The sequence below is a fragment of the Dromiciops gliroides genome, chromosome 5 (assembly GCF_019393635.1).
Source record: "Dromiciops gliroides isolate mDroGli1 chromosome 5, mDroGli1.pri, whole genome shotgun sequence".
Lineage (NCBI taxonomy): Eukaryota > Metazoa > Chordata > Mammalia > Microbiotheria > Microbiotheriidae > Dromiciops > Dromiciops gliroides.
The window spans coordinates 146849303-146868868 of NC_057865.1; the positions used below are offsets into that span (position 1 = coordinate 146849303).

Here is a 19566-nt window from a genome sequence, read left to right on the forward strand (position 1 = left end):
GAGACAGAAAGAGACAGGGAGACAGATACAAAGAGGCAGAAACAGAAAGTGAATACCACCTGTGTAAAGATGCAGAGGTGGAAGATAAATTGGCATGTTCTCCACACCCCAATTTTTCTCACAGCCCTCTTTTCCTAGAGACCATTTGGGGGCTCCGAGGAAAGGACTGATGGTCTCCAGCCTTGATATAGAGAAAGAGAGGAGTAGAATTTTAATCATCAAAAGATCCAGGCTGTCTTTATTCTCTGATTTTGACTACTGGACTACAGGAGACAGTTACATAAACACTTCAAGTTTTACAAAGCATTTTAAATATATTATCCCCTTATCTCATTGGATTCAAACAACGACCTGGTTAACGTAGATAGTTCAGGTATTCTTATTCTTATTCTGGAAGCTCAGAAAGGTTCAATGATATGACCACTGTCATAAAGGTATTATTATTTGTTCCACGCAGATGACTCCCAAATCTCTATCTCCAGTTCTACTCTCACAGCTGAAGCAGAATCTTACATTACTAGCTGCCTGCTAGATCAATCCACTTAGATGTTCGATGGGCATTTCAACCTCAGCGCGTTCAAAACAGAAATCATTATATGTTCCTCAAAGCCCATTCCTCTCTAAAGATAGATTCCCTAGTTTTATTGAGAGCACCATCATCCATCCTTCCTGTCACCTTGGTTCACCACCTTGGAGTCATCCATGTCTCATCCCTCACTCCACAATATCCAATCATTTACCAAGTGTTATAAATTCTTCCTCTCTAAGATTTCTCACATCTATCTCCTTCTCAACTCATGTGGCTTTTACCCTGGTTCAAGCTTACATCTCTTACATCATGGACTATTGCAGTAGATGTCCTACTAGTCCCCCCGCTGCTGGTCTCTCCCCTTGCCAGAATATCCCTTGCTAGTTGATAAATGATATTCCTCTAACACAAATTTGACAGTTACCCTCCTACTCAGAAATATTCAATAACCCTCTACTGCTTTTAGGATAAAGTACAGACTTCTCAGCCTGTCACTTACAGCCCTCCACAATTTGGTTCCCACTTACTTTTCCAATACTTTTTCATATTACTCCACTTTGAAAACTCTTTGACATTTCTTTTTTCTTTCCAGGTCTCTACAGAAGTTGGGCCCTAGGTTCCCTAGATCCGCCTCTGAGAATCCTCAGCTTCCTTTCAAGCTCTGCTAAGTCACCATCTCTTACACAAAGCCTTTTCTCATTCCCTGAGTTTGTAGTTCTCATTTAGTAGTTCTCCACCATGGTCTAACAGGTAACAGCTAAAATTCCTTGATGACACCTTGAGGAGTAAAAAACTGCCCAATTATGGTATAAACATATTTTTCTTTTGCAACAACAAGCATGTATATATTTGAAGCATTATAAGTTTGTGTTTCTGAAGCCATTGAGAGCTTTTTTGAGCAAAAGTTATTGTTGTAGTTATTGTAAGCACCTGATGAGTAAATTTAAATGAATTTTTTGAGTGGTATATTAAATTACCCTTGGGTTTCACAACATATTTTCTTTTTTTGGTTGAAATGGTTTTGAGGAATAAAAAAATTGCTGGAGGCCTCTGTACCTTATTAGCACTCTCTCCTCCTTGAAGCTATTTTGCATTACTTTGCATGCATTTTATATTTCTCCATGTACATGTTGTATTCTTTCCCCCTTAAGTAGAATGTAAACTGCTTGAGAGCAGGGACCAAGTTTTACTTTTCTCTTGTTATCCATTCTACCTACTATATAGTAGACAATTAATTTGGGGGGGGGCGGAGCAATGAGGGTTAAGTGACTTGCCCAAGGTCACACAGCTAGTAAGTGTCAAGTGTCTGAGGCTAGATTTGAACTCAGGACCTCCTGAATCCAGGGTTGGTGCTTTATCCACTGCGCAATGTTTGCTTTTTAAAATAAATTTTAATCCTTTAAAAAACAAAATATTTTAGTTTTTTATACGTCTAGAATTTTTTCCAATATTTCTTCCATTTCCCCTCCTAGAGAATCACCCCCCCTTTTAAAAAAATCATTAATTTTAAAGAAAAAAGAAGGGAATAAGCAAACATGATCAATACACCAAAAAAAAAAAAACAAAACCAAAAATGGATATAGCATATCACAACTTCTGTGATAATAAATGTTGATTTAAATTATTATAAGGTAAAAACATAGACATAATTCCATCGCCTTCTCAAGCCAACCAGAAATATGGTCTCTGCATTGCTATATATTATATGGGCAGCAAGATGGTGCAACAGATAATGCCAGCCCTGGAGTCAGGAAGACTCATCTTCGTGAGTTCAAATTTGGCCTCAGACACTTCCTAGCTGTGTGGCCCTGGGAAAGTCACTTAAAACCTGTTTGCCTCAGTTTCTTCATCCGTAAAATGAGCTGGAGAAGGAAATAGCTATTAGATCTTGGGAATGAGTTTTTGAGGGGACTGAGAAAAAGATCCATATGTCAGCAATACACTCAGCCTTGATTGGCACAAAACTGAGGGAAGGGGTTACCTAAGGGCTTGGCCCCATTTTAAGAGAGGATTTGCATGAATCTGTCCACTTACCTGAATATTCCAGAAAGGAGGGGTGGGAACACAAGGACTCTGGCTGAAAGCCAGGTTTTAGGTATTTCCCTCCCAGTGATTTGTTCACTTTACAAATAACAGCAAGCAAGGGGGTTCATCTGGGGCTCTCCCCCAAAGCTGACCTTTTCCTCTTTCCTCCTCTCCCACCCCATTCTGTCACTTTTATTCATAGTTGCATATCGTCTTTTCCTACCCTCACCCCCAATTTGTGGTCCTCTAAGCATGCTCTTTGGCAAGGCAGGAGAGTTGGAGAATGCTAATTAAAACTGTTCCGCATGTCACTCTCTTGGTCTTCCTGTGCAAATAAGGGGCAGAAAATGGCTTAAGTGCCAGGCCTAGAAAATTTTGTTCTATTCTTGTGTGCAACCGACAATTAGACTTGACATTAGGCACAATACATTCCCATATGACCTTTTCTCAGAATGTAAGTAATTCATGAGAAGGAATTTTGATTGTTAATTCATGAATGACTCTCTCCTCCCCTCCCCTTCCCCAACCTTTCCACAATTAAGGAACATGGATATAGCCGTGGAAACTATTAAAAGTAAGGAAATTGGTAGGTAAACTCAGCCTGTAGATCTTTCAAGCCTCTCAGGGCACCTATGGAAGATGCTTCTGCTGCCATACTGAATCTTTGCTCTAAGATGATTAATTCTGTTAAAGAACTTCAATATAAAGCAGGTGCATTTTGGACCCTTTTTGAAATAAGGAGAGGAGTCTCTCCTAGAAGTTAGGCCTAGGGCAGAGCCCTTGAGGAAGGGCTATGGTAGGGGGCAGCTTGGTGGTGCAGTGGTTAAAGCACCGGCCCTGGATTCAGGAGAACCTGAATTCAAATTCAGCCTCAGACACTTGACACTTACTAGCTGTGTGACCCTAGGCAAATCACTTAACCCTCATTGCCCTGTTTAAAAAAAAAAAAAGAGGAAGGGGTATGGTGAGGCACCATCAGCTTGTAGTGCCTTTTACAAATACTGGTGAATCCTGAAAATTTCTGTGTAATAGTCTCAGATTCCACTTTGGTGACCAGATATCCACACTGGTCTAAATTTATTTCATTCCACTCTTACATTTCCCCAATTCCCTCATTCTCTGGCACTGGAGTTATTTGTTATGACAACTCTTCAGAAAATTCAAGGAGGAATATAAGCACATATGAAACTGGGACATTTGTAACTAGGATATTTATTTGCCTTTAAATATGACAAATGCTTCTAGATCTTTAGCTGTTATATACTTAGTCTCTTATCTCTCCCTCCTTCCTCTTTGCTAAGATAATCTCCTCACTGTGTTCCTGTCTGATTCTACTCCCCCTGCCTCCACTTTCTGATTCTGTGTTTTTCCTTCACACTTCACTCCATACCCAAGGCATTGCTCCCCACTCAAAGTTCACCTGGAAGTCCCCTTCTATTCTTCAAATGTTTCCTTCAAGGCATGCCTAGTCTACATCCTCAGTGAAATTTTCTTTACTTAAGTGGAAATTAAATGTAATAGTGCCCCAATCCATTTTAGAAATGCTACAGTTGTCTTCATAGGCAGCAACTGTCTACCATCCCAACTATCATAAGATACATGACAAATTTATTCCTAATGGTGAGTGTTATAGTCTTATGTTTACTTATTTCAAGACATCCTGAAAGAGGGAGACAACTAATAGATGTGAAATGGAATAGATTTGCCAGCATTTCTGTGGTTCTCTCTTCTCATCAATGACAATGAAACCAAACCACATTTGGACTTGAACATCTCAGTACCCATTTGATATTTGGGGAAACAAATGGCATTCAGGACGAAGTGGGGGAAGGGAGCTAGACCCTACTAAACACATTCAATAGAAAACTGATGAAGTTGGTGTAGTCTTAGAGGTAGTCAGGAAATAACTGTCAAGATTTTAAAGAGTAAGTGACTTCATAGGAATGGAAAATATTTTATATACTATTATTAGCCAGAAGGCAACTCCTGGACTATGTGCCTATATCATTGCTACTGTTTTCCAAAAGATTTGCTGTACATTATTTAATTTAACATAAAAATTGATAAACAAATCTTTACTCAAAAATATCAGTTAATCAACAAAGGTTTATCAGTATTTACTATGTGCCATGTACTGGGTGGGGTATCAAGGATACAATGCCTAAAGTGAAATATTCTCTGCCCTCAAGTTGATTACAGAATGTTGGGGGAGACAACACATATTATATTTATGGGTGATGCCTTTACACTGGAGATGAGCAGAGAGGAGGAGCAGAGAGAAGTGCTGGGCCCTCAGCTCTCCCCTGGAAATAGCCCTAGTTCTTATTTCACAATTTTAATGGTTTATTCTAATAGAATGGTTTATTTTAACAATCCCATACTGAGGATGACCTGAAACCATGAAGATGTGATATAGGGGCAGGCTGACTTTAGCCTACTGGTGATAGCAAACTGCACCTGCCCCATCACCAAATTGAAGAGCCAGAGAGACTACAGCATTTTCTTGTTGATAAAGGAAAGTATTTGACTCAATAGAGCAAAATTTAGCCTTAAAGTCTCTCCTTTAACAAGGTGCTTACTAAAATCATGTAAGGTCCACAGATAAGTTCATATAGATATAACCAAAAAGAGAACTTTGCTTAACCATCTTGATTATCGATAGCACAAGGCCTAAAATAGAAGACATATCCTCAAAGGCACTTGTCAGTGTCAGGAAGTCTGTTCTATACAAGTTCCAAAAGAAAGAGATGTCATTCCCTGTTGACATTGAGAGTCTTTAGATGTTCTGATTTGTAAAAGATTGTGCTCATGCATGAAAAGGAAAATGGGGATATCCTATATTGGGTTTGAGCCTAACTCTGAGATAAAATGTCTAAGCCCTTGGGGCAGCTAGAGGGTACAGTGGATAAAGCACTGGCCCTGGATTCAGGAGGACCTGAGTTCAAATCTGGATTCAGGCACTTGACACTTATTAGCTGTGTGACCTTGGGCAAGCCACTTAACCCTCATTGCCCTGCAAAAAAAAAAAAGAAAGGAAGGAAGAAAAAGAAAAAAAAGGTCTGAACCCAATGGAGCTGTGTATTGCACAGACATGGAAGCCGGATGAGTATTCCATTGAGTTAATTCACTAATGCTAATATCTCAGATGAGTACTAGAGTGGTAGATGGTTCTAGAATTCTAGATGAGTGTAGAATTGAACAAGAGGATTCTAGAATTGAACAAGACGGGGATAGATGGAATTTCATATACTGTACAATGCTATCAGTGATCCCAAGCTATTCTTTGGTAAGAGAAGGAATCTATTGTAACATAGATCCCTTACAATGCTGTCTATTTACAAATCCTGGAACATCTGATCTCAGAAGAATGAAAATTAAAGGTGACCCAGTAGCCAATGAGGGGAAAATATCTGGTGAGTGTAATTAGGCAGCAACATATGATCAATAATGATTTAAATGTGAAAAGAATAATAAAAGACACCAAGAATATGTGTGATTAGGAGGTGGGCCAATCATGCAGTGAGGGATAATAGACGAACTGCCTCAGCCTTGCAGTGGTATCAAGAGAATATTAAAAGGAACCAGGAGGAAGCTATAGCACATTGGGTAGATTCTTCCTGCCAAGTTCATAAAAGAATATGAGAAATAGTCATGTAAAATGAGAAGGCACAAGAGGTGACGATCTCTACTGGTGGAAAGAGTGCCTGTATTGGTGACATCCTGGATGCACTGAAGAATCCAAGTATGTTGATACACACATCTATCCTGTGTCTACCTTTAAAATACAATTTATCAGGGGTTAGAGATCCTTTGAAATTTTTCTGTCACCTCATTACAATCTCCTCATCAGCACTCACCTAGATTACCAAAACAGCCTCTTCTTTGTTCTCCTTGCCTTAAGTCTCTTCCTATTTCAGTCCATCCTACATCCTGCTGCCAAGGTAAGATTACTGAAGTGAAGGAAGATCTAACCATGTGACATCCCCATTCCCAAACCAACTCTGGCGGCCTCCTAGCGCTTCTAGGATCAAATAGAAACTCCTCTGCTTCGTTTTTAGAGCCTGGTCCCAATCTATCTTTCCCACACTCTATGATTCTGACAAACTGGCTTTCTTTCTGTTCTTACACACAGCCCTCCATCTTCCGGCTCTATACCTTTGCGCTGGCATTTGTGGAATGGAGTCCTGCTTCACCTTGCTCTCAAAGAGTCCCTCTTTTCCATTAAGCTGTAGCTCAGACATATGAAGCCTTTTCTCTTTCCTCCAAGTGTTAGTGTTCTCCCTCCCAAATTAGTGTGCCTTTAACTACTATATTTGTGTGTATACTTACTAGCTTCATAAGTAAGCTGTTTAAAATTTTATATGCACCTGTTGTGTCTCCCATTGAAATGTAAGTTCTTGTGAGAAAATATTTCTTTGCACTTCTCTCTCTAGTGCCTGTCTGCCACACAGTAGGCATTCAACAAGAATTTTTTTTTTGGTGGGGCAATGAGGGTTAAGTGACTTGTCCAGGGTCACACAGCTAGTAAGTGTCAAGTACTTTATCCACTGCGCCACCTAGCTGCCCCTCTCAACAAGTACTTATTGATTGTCATTCATAAGAAGATAATTTGTTTAGTTGTTTTTCAGTAGTGTCCAACTCTTTGTGATCTCATTTGGGGTTATCTTGGCCAAGATACTGTAGTGGTTTGCCATTTCCTTCTCCAGCTCATTTTACAGATGAGAAAAGTGAGGCAAACAGGGTTAAGTGACTTGCTCAGGGTCACACAGCTGGGAAGTGTCTGAGGCCAGATTTGAACTCATGAAAAGGAGTCTTCCTGACTCCAGGACTGGCATTCTATCTACTACGCCACCTAGCTGCCCTCTATGAGTTTTTTTAAAGTATGTATTAATCGTCTAGGGCAGCTGGGTAGCGCAGTGGATAGAGCACCAGCCCTGGAGTCAGGAGTACTTGAGTTCAAATCTGGCCTCAGACACTTAACACTTACTAGCTGTCACTTAAACCCAATTGCCTCACTAAAAAAAAAACAAAAAAAACCCCCAAAAGCCCTCATAGGTATCTCCCCTTTTAGCCATTTATGCTTTTAAATTATGTAAAACCCAAGTCCTTGAGGTTGCTAGCTAATTTTTTCTTGTGCAATGTAACTGAGAAACAGGTGAAACTTTTCTATTTCCTAGTAAGTCTCCTAAGAGAGTTAGTGCGTGAATCTAGATGCTTGAGTTATCAGGCATCATGTCTTTTTTACTGTTAATTTAATGATCCTTTCCTGAGGAGGTGGTCTAATCACCCATTGTGGAGCTCATTGTAATAAAACAAGACATTTGAATCTTATGCGTGCTATCTAAACCAAATTGAGTTGGGACCCTGGCAGCCAAATTCTAATCTTTGCATGCAACAAAGCTTCCTCCACAGAAGGGAAGTAAAACATTCAATGAATGCCTCAGAGATCTCTTGGCAATCTAGTACAACCCACACTGGCCTAGCAGAGCCCTCTGCAACATAATAACAAACACAATGTAGCAATAATAATAATAATAAAAAATAATAATAATACTAACTGCCACCTAGGTGCCCCACATCCCTTTAGCCTGGTTGAAGACCTCTAGTGTTGGAGAATGCCTAATAGACCAAGGTGACGCATTTAACTTTTGGGCACTTCTAACTGTCAGGAAGTTTGTCTTTATACCAAGCAAAAATGTGCCTCTTTGGAATTTCCTTCTTAACTGGTCAACCATCAACTGTGTGATGGTATGAGAAACTCTCTAGAACTTGGAAGATCCTGGAAAAGGCATCTTTGGACCAACTTGATGCAAATCAACAAACATCCATTGGGCATGTACTGTAGGGAAAGCATCATAGGATAGCAAAGGGATAGAACACATCTGTTTAAATCTTCAGAAGATCAATGGGAACATCCTGTGAGAAAATAATGATTAACAATGGATTTCTTGGAGGACCCAGTTTTAGTCCCTGTGTCATGATGGGCTCCCTCTCATCACCACTAGAAAGTCTACTTGAGGAACTTTGGCTAATCTCTTTCAGAGATAAGACTGACTAGCTCAGTGAAGTAAGGAGACTAAAACCACACCTATTTGAATGCACCTTTGCCCTCAGGGGATCTGTCTTCCACTAGACCCTAATGTCATCAAGGTACAGATCATTTTAATATGGACCATCCTCAAGTCACATCAGTTAATGGAATTGAATGATGCTGACCAATTGGTTTTGATCGGTTGGGTAAGGAGCTGCCTCTATGGGAAGGAGGAAGAGGACTGGACTACAGGAGGCTTCCTCTCTCTTCTTCCTGGGATTTTCTAGTACTTGCGTCTGTCTGTCTCTGTTTCTGTCTCTCTGTTTCTGGTATCTCCCTATTGATTGTTTTTGGGGGGTAGGGCAATGAGGGTTAAGTGACTTGCCTAGGGTCACACAGCTAGTAAATGTCAAGTGTCTGAGGCTGGATTTGAACTCAGGTCCTCCTGAATGCAGGGTCAGTACTTTAATCCACTGCACCACCTAGCTGCCCCTGTCTCTCTGTCTCTAGTCTCTTGGCCCTTCTTCCAGGGACTCTTTTACTCTTCTCATTGGGTATGTAATTGTTTAGGCCTGTAAGCTTGTGACTAATGGGGAAGTCAGGGAGACACATGGTCAATACTTTATTAATATGTGATATTAATTAATAATAAATGCTTACTGCCAAACTGGTATAATAGCTATTAATTTATAAGTAGCAATATTTTAGAAACTCCAGTATTTTAAATAACACAATCCAAAAGTCCAGTAAGAAAACCATAGACTTAAGGCTGGGAGGACTCATCATTTTATATTTTACAGTTGAGAAATCTGAGGCACAGAGAGGGTAAGTGACCTGCCTGAAATCATACAGATGCTAAGTGTTTGAGTCAGGATTCCAACTTACATCTTCTGGCTTCAAATACATCTCTCTCCATCTGACTTCCATTTAAAGAGGAAACCTGGTTGGGGCCTTAATGGGTAAGATAAACTCATGTAGATAGGAGGATATGGTTAAGATTTTGGCACTAACATAGTCCTAGTAATGATAAAATTACCTTGTTCCAGAGATGATGATAACAATGCTTTGCTACAGAGATAGTGGAGTCACTCTGAATCAGGTATGTTTTCCCCACAATCTATATTACTCCATCATGCTTGGCACGATGCCTGGCACATAGTTAGCACTTAGCAAATGCTCACTGACTTTACCATCACCTGTAACTAGCCTGGGTGAAGCCAATATTTGTAATTTGCTTTGCAATTGTATGTGATGTAACAATGCCATAGCTTGGGAGAAAATCAAAGGAGTGTGAATTTTCAGTGTTCTCTTGTAGTTAAGCTGGGAGTGACAAAGGAAAGGATGATAAAATCTTAGCTGTGGAAGAGATCTTGGGGGTCACACAGTCTGAACCTAAACTCTCTGTAGGATTATCCCTTGTGACATTCCTGGAGAGTGGTCATCTGGCTTCCAGCAGGGGTTCTTAGCCTGGGGTCATGAACTTAAAAAAAAATCAATCACTATATATCAGTAGAATTTTTTTTTTTTTGCAATCCTATACATTTTATTCTATGCAGTTAAAAACATTTTTCTGAGAAGGGGTCATGGCTTTTACCAGACTGCCAACAGGGTCCATAACACACAAAAAAGGTTAAGAACCCCCACTCTAGAGGAACTCACTTCCTTATGAGGTAACATATATAATTTTTGACAGCCTGTGTTGTTAGAAAGCTCTACCTTATACCAAAGGAAAATCTGATGTTTTTAGGGAAGGTAATTTCTGTGCCATAGGTCTCTGTTTGAGGCAGTTAGGTGGCCCACTGGATAGAGTTCTAAGCCTGGAGTCAGAAAGATCTGGGTTCAAATCTGATTTCAGACACTTACTAGCTGTGTGATCCTGGGCAAGTCCCTTAATCCTGTTTGCTTTAGTTTTTTTGTTTTTTTGTTTGTTTTGTTTTTTCATCTGTAAAATGAGCTGGAGAAGAAAATGGCAAACCACTCCAGGATCTTTGCCAAGAAAACCCCAAGTGGGGTCATGAAGAGTCAGACATGACTGAAAAACAACTGAATAACACCAGTTTCTGTCCATTGGCTCGTCTCCTGTAACAGTACAAGATAAGCCTATGCTCATATGAAACCTTTCCCCACATTATTCAGTGCTTCAAGGATACATGATTTCATGAATGAGGAAGTATTCCCTCCACTGAGGCAGACAGTAACCTTCTATGGACCTTAGTAAATAGTTTCTCAAATTCTTATGGCAAAAACAAATAAACATGAAGACTCCATTAGTTGGCAGCTAACTCTTGGCTGATGAACCTCTCTCACCTTAGTAAGGTTGGCCCTTTTCCAGACAGTCTATCATTGCGTTTGTACTTAAAGTCAGAGCTTGGTCTCCACTGTCACTGCCTTCAAGAATCCAGCATCACCTCCACGTTATAATGAGGCACTGGAGAAGCACTTAATTGATACATTTCCTATTACAGCCCTTAAAGCATTTGAATTGAGACACAGCATGGTGTGGCAGCTAGGTGACAAATGGATAGAGCACTGGGCCTGGAGGTGGGAAGCCCTAAATTCAAATCCTGCCTCAGACACTAGCTGTGTGACCCTGGGCAAGTCACTTAACCCTATTTGCCTCAGTTTCCTCATCTGTAAAATGAGCTATTGAAGGAAATGGCAAACCACTCAAGTATCTTTGCCAAAAAACCCCAACCCTAATGGGATCATGAAGAATTGGACATGATTGAGCAACAACAAATACATGGTGTGGCTGATAGAAAGCTAATCTTGGAATCATGAAGGGCTGTGTTTAAATCCTTCCTTTAACTCATTCTAATTGTTTGACCCTTGACAAGTCACTTAGCCACTCAGGGTCCCCTGGCAACTCTCTAAGGCTGCAGTTTTTATTGGCTTAGAGAGTTCCTCACTGAGAGCTCCCAACATGAATTTATGAGATGCTCTTCTTTGAGCAGATGAGACTTCTAGGAGGTGATGTACAGAGAGTTGAAGTCTTTTATCATAACTCCATCTTGACAGCTGATTTGGAATACAGATGAGGAAATCATCTGTATTCCATCATCCTCATTCTCTATCTGTCTGGCCAGTCTATAGTGAACTCTAATAATGTAGCTTTCATTTCCTCCAGTGCGTCATAAGGACTATTTTCCAGGTCATCAGAGACTTCATATTTGTTTTGGTTTATCTCTCTCTCTCTCTCTTATGCTACACAGTACCTCTCTCCCATCCCCTCCCAGAAAGTCATCCCATATAAGATATAGTATTTTTTAAAGACAAAAAAGACAAAGAATGGAAAAAAATCAGCATAACAGACTGATACACTGAAAAAGTCTGCAATCATATGCAACCTGTAATACTTGTGGACCTCCCATCTCTTAAAAGAGTGGGATAGAGTATCTTCTAATAATTTTTTTTGAGCAATGCTTTTTATTCTTTCTTTTTTTCTTTATTCATTCATTCATTCATCCATCCATTAATTAATTAATTAATTTACCCACTCGCTCATTTATCTATTTATTAATTTATTAATTAATCAATAAATTTGTTAACCCATATCTATCTATCTATCTATCTATCTATCTATCCATCCATCGGGGCAATGAGGGTTAAGTAACTTGCCCAGGGTCACACAGTTAGTGTCAAGTGTCCGAGGCTGGATTTGAATTCAGGTCCTCTTGAATCTAGGACTGGTGCTTTATCCACTGCGCCACCTAGCTGCCCCAAACAATGCTTTTTAAAAATAATTGTGTAAAAAAAAAATAAAAACAAAACCAAAAACAAAACCTGTGTGACCCTGGGCAAGTCACTTAACCCTCACTGTCCCGCAAAAAAACCCCCAAAAAACCCCAAACCAAAAAACCAACTAAACAAAAAAAACTCCCCAAGACCCAAAAAACCAAAACCAAAACCAAAAGCAACAAAAATAATTTTGCAACATTCACTTTTAATTTTTTTGTGTGGTTGTTCTTTCCATTTGTGTTGTTGTAAGTCAATGAGTACAATATTTTCTTGGCTCTTTTTATTTCACTCCATATCAGTTCATTTGGATCTGTCCAGGCTTCTCTGCCTCCATTGCATTAATTGTTTCTTACAGCATGGGACATTTCATTCACATTCATGTACCACAAATTGTTTAGTCGTTCCCCAATGGATGGGCCTCTATTTTGTTTTCAATTCTTTGCTATCACAAAAGATGCAATATTCTTTCACATGCATCCCTTTCTCCACCCATAATGCCATTATTCTACTTCAGGCCCTTGTCAGTTCAACCCTGGATTATACTTGGTAATTTTAAATAACTATGATTTAAGAGCAGATGGAGGAAGGAATCACCAAAGTCAAGGCCAAGGCCTTCTGGGTAACTTGCTTGTTGCCCCTTCAGCCTCTTATACCCCACACCTAGTAATGAGCTGCCTAGGCAGTGACTCACTCCATTTATAGATCTCCTCTAGGTGCTTGACTCGTTTTCTCCTTATCCTGAAGTAAAATACTGAATTGCTTGGTTCCTTTTGGCAACTATACAGAAATGTCATTATCACGAAATCAGATCCCTTATTTTTATGGCCAGCAACTATTCTCAGTTGAGTTGTATGATATAGGCTTGGCCATAGGAGACTAACTGAATTCTGCCTTGTTTTTTTCACTGCTGGGGTATGAACACTCTTTTCCAAAATCACTTAAACGCTTTTCTCTGCTCATAACCCATTCTTCTGAATCTGTGATACCTGGGAGTATGGAAGGTTAGCTTCACAAACAGCACCAGCTCCCAAGTCAAAGTGGGTCTGATCTGATTGGCAGCAAAATATGAGAATGCCAAAGAAAAACCTCTTTGAAGGAGAGAGAACTCATGAAATTGATGATATCAGACTGTCAGCAAATCAGGAGGACTGCTAGCATGTGTCTTTCTCCTTGAGAAATCAGATGTACTTGTGGGGAATGCCAGAACTCTGTCAGCTGAGGTGTCTGCAGCAGCGGCTCAATAATCCTCATAAATATCCTTATTAGGAATGCGCCTCAGGAAGCAGGATGCAGGCTCTGCTGGTGGCACAACACTCCATGCATTTAAAACTACAGTCATGGGAAATCATCAGGGTGAGAGAAGGGGCCTGACACCATCCTCGCTTCCCATCGGCATAGTCTTCAATAATGAAGAAGGGAACAGCAAGGGAAACAGATTGGCTTCCTAGCATCTTGTTGGAGAAACTGACAACACAAGCTGTTCTCTCTTTGACAACCAACAGGACGATTCCTCCAGCTTCTGGTTATGGTTGGCTCCAGCATTTTGTCACCCAATATGGTGGATCAAGGAAAGGAACGCATAGGCAGATCATGAGACAGCTCATGTTCTGAAGTATTTTGCATCATAGCTTGTGGGGGATTGTAGCTCTCTGCTGTCCTTGACATGGTCCATGTAGGTTGGAGAATGATTTGGAAGGACATTTTTCCTCCCTGGGAGGACTCTGGTGTGTCACAGGAGTACTCTGGTCCTGCTGGCATCTCTGCTGTGGCTTGGAGCCACACAGAGCATTGGCGTTGTGCATCTGGACTGAAAGTTCTTTACAAGATGGCACTGGCTCTCTGGCCCTCTCCCCAGTAAGACTGTGTTTCAAGAAAGCTGAATAGATGCTCTACTCTGAGGCAGAAGGAGCCGAGAAAACCTACAATATTTGAGACAGTTTTTGTTGGTACTCATCACTCTCTACCATATGCCGTTCTTTCCTTTTTTTCTATCTTCTTCCCCCCGTACTTCTCCTTCTTTCTTTTTCTCTTCCCCTTCCCATCCTTCAGGCTATCCAGTGCTACCCATGAACATTGCTGAGGCCAGAGAGTGGCACTGTGATGATGTCTACCATGGAGCAACCTTCTGCTGTGACATGGACTGCTTGATGAAATACAATAATTGTAGCTAGTGTGTATGTGGTGCTTTATGATTTGCATAACACTTTACACGTTGTTTCCTTCAAGCCTCATGATAACCCTATGAAGTAGGCAATATTATTATCCAGAGATGTTCAGTGGTTTGTCTGGGGCCACACAACTAGTGTCTGAGGGAGGATTTGAACTTGGGTCTTCCTAACTCCCACTTCAGTGTTCTGTCTACTACGATATCTAGTTGCAAATTTTGAGGATACCCCATCATTACTCAGACCACCTGTTGAAGATACTCTTTGTCTTAGTTCTAGAATAATGCAGGAACTGAGCAAGGATCCCATGAGGCAGTTAAAGGGACACAGAAACATGACTCAAACTCCCAATCGATCGTCATGCCCAAAGAACAGACAATGCCACCAACTTGCCAATCCCCAGAATGTTACAGCCGAGCTGTTGCAGGCTGCTCAGTGCTGCTCACATCTCCACTCCCTCCAACTTCCCATGCTGCTCTTTATTGCTCACAAAAAGAGGATTTGGCCTGGTTAGGTACACCAGCAGCCAGGACAGTGTGAAGGTAGCTTCCCCTAAACCAGAATGGGTGGGGACAGAGTCCTCCAAACTCCTCCCTGAAGCAGTTCCTGAGGTTTCACTGCAATATTCCTCTCTGGTGCACAACCCCAACTATATTCCTCTGCCCTTGGCTCTGGATCTATTGCTAACATGTGGAGCTCAGGTCACAAAGATCAGTAGTCCTTTTGTGGCATCTTTTTCCCAGTAACTGTAAATATTTGCCAGTTGGAGAGATGGTTAAATCCCTGCTGCCTGTCAGTGCTTATTCAAACATAGGAATGAAAGAAACATGTGTCCAATAAAACAGAGTAGAGAGCTTTGGGGATGGAAAGAAACATTTTCTTTTTTGTCTGAAAATCTCAGTGATACACTCTCCTCTCTGCTCTGGTCTCTCCTCTTCCACACCCCATCCTGCCCAAACGAAAACAGAAAGACAACAATGAAACAAGGACCGAATTTGGGATACACAGAAATGAAATAACTCTGTGCAGACTGCATCTTTATTTGAAAGCAGTCCTTATGTTGATGAATGCATTTTTGGTTCAGTAGGGGGAATAATGGGAATTAAAAAATACCCTCAGGTGAGAGAGAGAGGAGAGGAAAGAGGGAGAAAGAGGAGAGGAGAGGAGGGGGGAAAGAAGGAGAGAGAGACAGAGACGAAGAGAGAGAGAGAGAGGAGAGGAAGAGAGAGAGAGGAGAGGACAGAGATGGGGGAGAGAGAGAGAACAGGAGAGGAGGGGGGAGGGAGGGAAGGAGGGGGAGGGAAGGAGAGAGAGAGAGAGAAAGAGAGAGAGAGAGAGAGAGAGAGAGAGAGAGAGAGAGAGAGAGAGAGAGAGAGAGAGAATATGTATATGTGTATGAATGTTATTGATAGCCAAAATCAAGAAAATCTACTGCAGGGAAGCATTTCCACAAAATATAGACAGAGGCACTGTTGTAAGCAACACCTATGTCTGTGAATGCCAAGGATGCTGTCAGCATCTAACAAATACCTCTTGCCAGTGAGGTGTCTAATCTAGCTGTATGGAAAGAAGCAGATCCCAAAGTTCCCTTGTAGTAGTCTCCCTACTGTGACAGCTAACAAAATAATAAGCCCCCACTGTTCCTTAGGAGCCACTATCACCAATTTAGACCCAAGTGCTTGAGAGCCATTGTTAGGGAAGGTCATAGGAAGGGAACAGCCTTTCAGAAGGGCTGCTCTATTTGGGACAAAGTCACCCCTCAGGCTTTCTCCACTGGAAGGGAACATAGTCACAGAACATAGTCACAGAACATAGTCACAGAACATAGTCACAGAAATATTTAGCTTTTTCAATGGAATTGGATTCTTTTGTAAATGCAGGCATTTTCTTTTATGCATTTTAAGACATTATTCTGAGAAAGTGTCCCAAAGAGGTCTGTGCCACATAGGGATTGTTGTTGTTTGTCCTTCATCCTCAAAGAGGACTATGATATCTGGAGGTGATGTCATGACTTACACTGAATTGGATTTAAATGAGGGAAGGCTGTGAAGGGTCACCAACCTCACTCTGTCCTCCAAAGCCATCTGGGTCCAGTGGCAAGATGTAGATCAGGAGACTGGAGATGGCATTGGATGTTTTAAGGCGATGAGGGTTAAGTGACTTGCCAGGGTCACATAGCTAGTAAGTGTCTGAGATGAGATTTGAACTCAGGTTCTCTTGATTGCAGGGCCAGTGCTTTATCCATTGTACCAACTAGTTGCCCTGTGACACACAAAACAGTTAGGAAGTCCTATAAGATGGAAGGTTTACCCAAATGATAAGGAGCCCATGAAACTACAGTAACACTTTTGAAAATAAAAACTCATAGAGAGTTTCACATTATGCTGTGGATTTGATTATGTTGTTTAGTCATTTCAGTCATGTTTGACTCTTTGTGACCCCATTTGGGATTTTCTTGGCAGAGATACTGGAATGGCTTGCCATTTCCTTCTCCAGCTCGTTTTACAGATGAGAAAACTGAAGCAAGCAGGGTTAAGTGACTCGTCCAAGGTCACACAGCTAGGAAGTGTCTGAGACCAGAATTGAACTCAGGAAGATGAGTCTTCCTGATTCCAGGCCCAGAATTTTATCCACTGCACCACCTAGCTGCCCCAGTTTTGGTTATACCATTGGTTTTAGGCAGCTAGGTGGAGCAGTGGATAAAGCACTGCCCTGAAGTTTGGAGGACCTGAGTTCAAATCTCACCTCAGACACTTGCTAGCTGTGAGACACTGGGCAAGTCACTTAACCCCAATTGCCTTAAAAGATCCAGGGCCACGTCCAGTCATGCTGTTGCATATATCTCGCCACTGGATCCAGATGGCTCTGATGGAGAGAGTGAGGTTGGTGACCTTTCACAGCCCTCCCTCACTTAAATCCAATTCACTGCAAGTCAAGACATCAACCCAATGTCATGGTCCTCTTCAAGAATGAAGGACAAACAACAATGCCATGGGTTAAATTATGCTCCTAGCATCCACAAAGTATTTCATTCGCTATGACACAGAAAACAGTATGGCTTTATCTTTAGAGGGCTGCTGACCTTGGTATCAGAAAGATGGGAGGTCAGGTCCTGAATCTGACCCTGGCTGTGTGATCCTGGGAAAGTTACTTAACCCCTCTGTGCCCCAGGTAATTCTCTAAACCTATACATTTCAGAGAGGGTGCTAATCTACGTTGGAAGAGGGAGTTTCTTCTCTATGCCAATTAAAACATAGTCTGACTTAAAAACAAACTCAGCAACTTAGAAATCATGCAACTCAGTTGTTCTCACTGAAATCTCTCTAATGTCCCCAGAGACATAGAGTAATGGGAGGTAACTCCCTCACATCCATAAGTCCTTTTGGCTATAGTTTATTTATTTTTTTTATTTTTGCAGGGCAATGAGGGTTAAGTCACACAGCTAGTGTCAAGCGTCTGAGGCTGGATTTGAACTCAGGTCCTCCTGAATCCACGGCCAGTGCTTTATCCACTGTGCCACCTAGCTGCCCCCTTGGCTGTACTTTATAGCTAGGGATGCAAAAAGACAAAACAGATGGGTGGTAAAGCTTTTCATTGAACCCTCCCAACTCCCTCTCTCTCTTGTTCTCCAAACTCACAGGTCCTCTTTGTCTTATCTTTGTGGCTCATCTGCTTTATTAAAACTCCCATTTACTCAGCACATCTCAATTGCACTGGAGGGAAAGCAATCCAACTAAACCAATTCAGACTAGGGTGTGAATGATATATAAAATTTGCATTTTTAAAAGGAAGTTTGTTCACATGAATCTCTCTCACTGGTGAACTTTTAGGCAAATTAATAAACTGAAGTGAGAAATCACAGGCAGTTTAGGGAAAGGCATTCTTGGACAGAGGAATGTTCCTAGTGCTTGGGTGATTCTTTACAGGCAACCATCTACTCTGCCTCTGGGTAAGACTGATTCTGCTCAAAACTTTTCCATGTGAAAGGTGGTAAGAATGCGTGTTGTCATTCGACAGATGGAAAAACTGAAGCATGGGGATAGCTGATCATCCAATTATATAGCAAAATCACATTAGAGTCAACCCTCCAGGCTTCGTTTTAACCTTTAACTCACTCCACCATGGCATTTCTATAATGAAGATATAATCTTCACTGCCTGGAAGTCTGGATTTTTTCCCTTTGGGCTCTGAAGAAGAAAACTTTGGTGACCTTAAAAAATGGAATATTTTTCAAAATGGAGCAGTAGCCCTCCAGATTTCTTTCAATAGGCTTTAAATACTACTGAATTGTTGCTCTTCCTTGCTGCCCCCCAACCCCACCTTACAATTCCAGTATGTGGCATTTTCTGAGTTCTAAACAATCTGGAGTTTCTGTAAAGACACATGTGCATGTTTACTTACCTTGAACAGGCTGCCTTGATGGCTCAGGGGAACTTCTGCTGTTGGTTTGTCATAATTTGTCAACTTTTCTATTAGCATCTTGCAAGGTGGTGAGAACTGGGGTATCCCTGTTAGCAAAAATGAAGCTCTTCCCTGCTCCACAGTCCCCACCCCTGTATCCATGGACTCTCACTCTTCACTTTGGGCAACTCATGTTTAACATTATGCTGAGATGTGCTATGGAGAAGGGCTCGACTTCAGGCACTAGACAAATACACCCTCCTTGTTCTGTCAGCCAACGCTCACTCTGTAGAACTTGCCTTTCAAACACATTTCAGTACTCTTTGTTTATTCATTCATTATTTTAATATGAAAGTCTTGGGCACTTACAAAGGGGATCCAAAGCTTAACAGGAAGGTGCTTAGGGCAGCTAGATGGCACAGTAGAGTCAGGAGGACCTGAGTTCAAATTTGGCCTGAGACACTTTACACTTCCTAGCTGTGTGACCCTGGGCAAGTCATTTAATCCTGTTTGCCTTGGTTTCCTCATCTGTAAAATGATCTGGAGAAGGAAATGGCAAACTAGTATTTCTGCCAAGAAAATGCCAAATGAGGTTACAAAGAATCAGACATGACTGAAAAATGACTGAACAAGAAGTTCAAAAGCTCTTGGTCTATGAGAAAGAATGCCTGTTCTGG

At 41.2% G+C, this 19566-nt stretch overlaps 1 protein-coding gene across 3 annotated transcripts in view; it reads right to left on the reverse strand.

Moving 5' to 3' along the window:
• The window catches only part of LHFPL3 (LHFPL tetraspan subfamily member 3), a 774666-nt gene that overhangs the window by 12459 nt on the left and 742641 nt on the right, over nucleotides 1-19566 (reverse strand). The gene's annotated exons all lie outside the window — the stretch shown is intronic.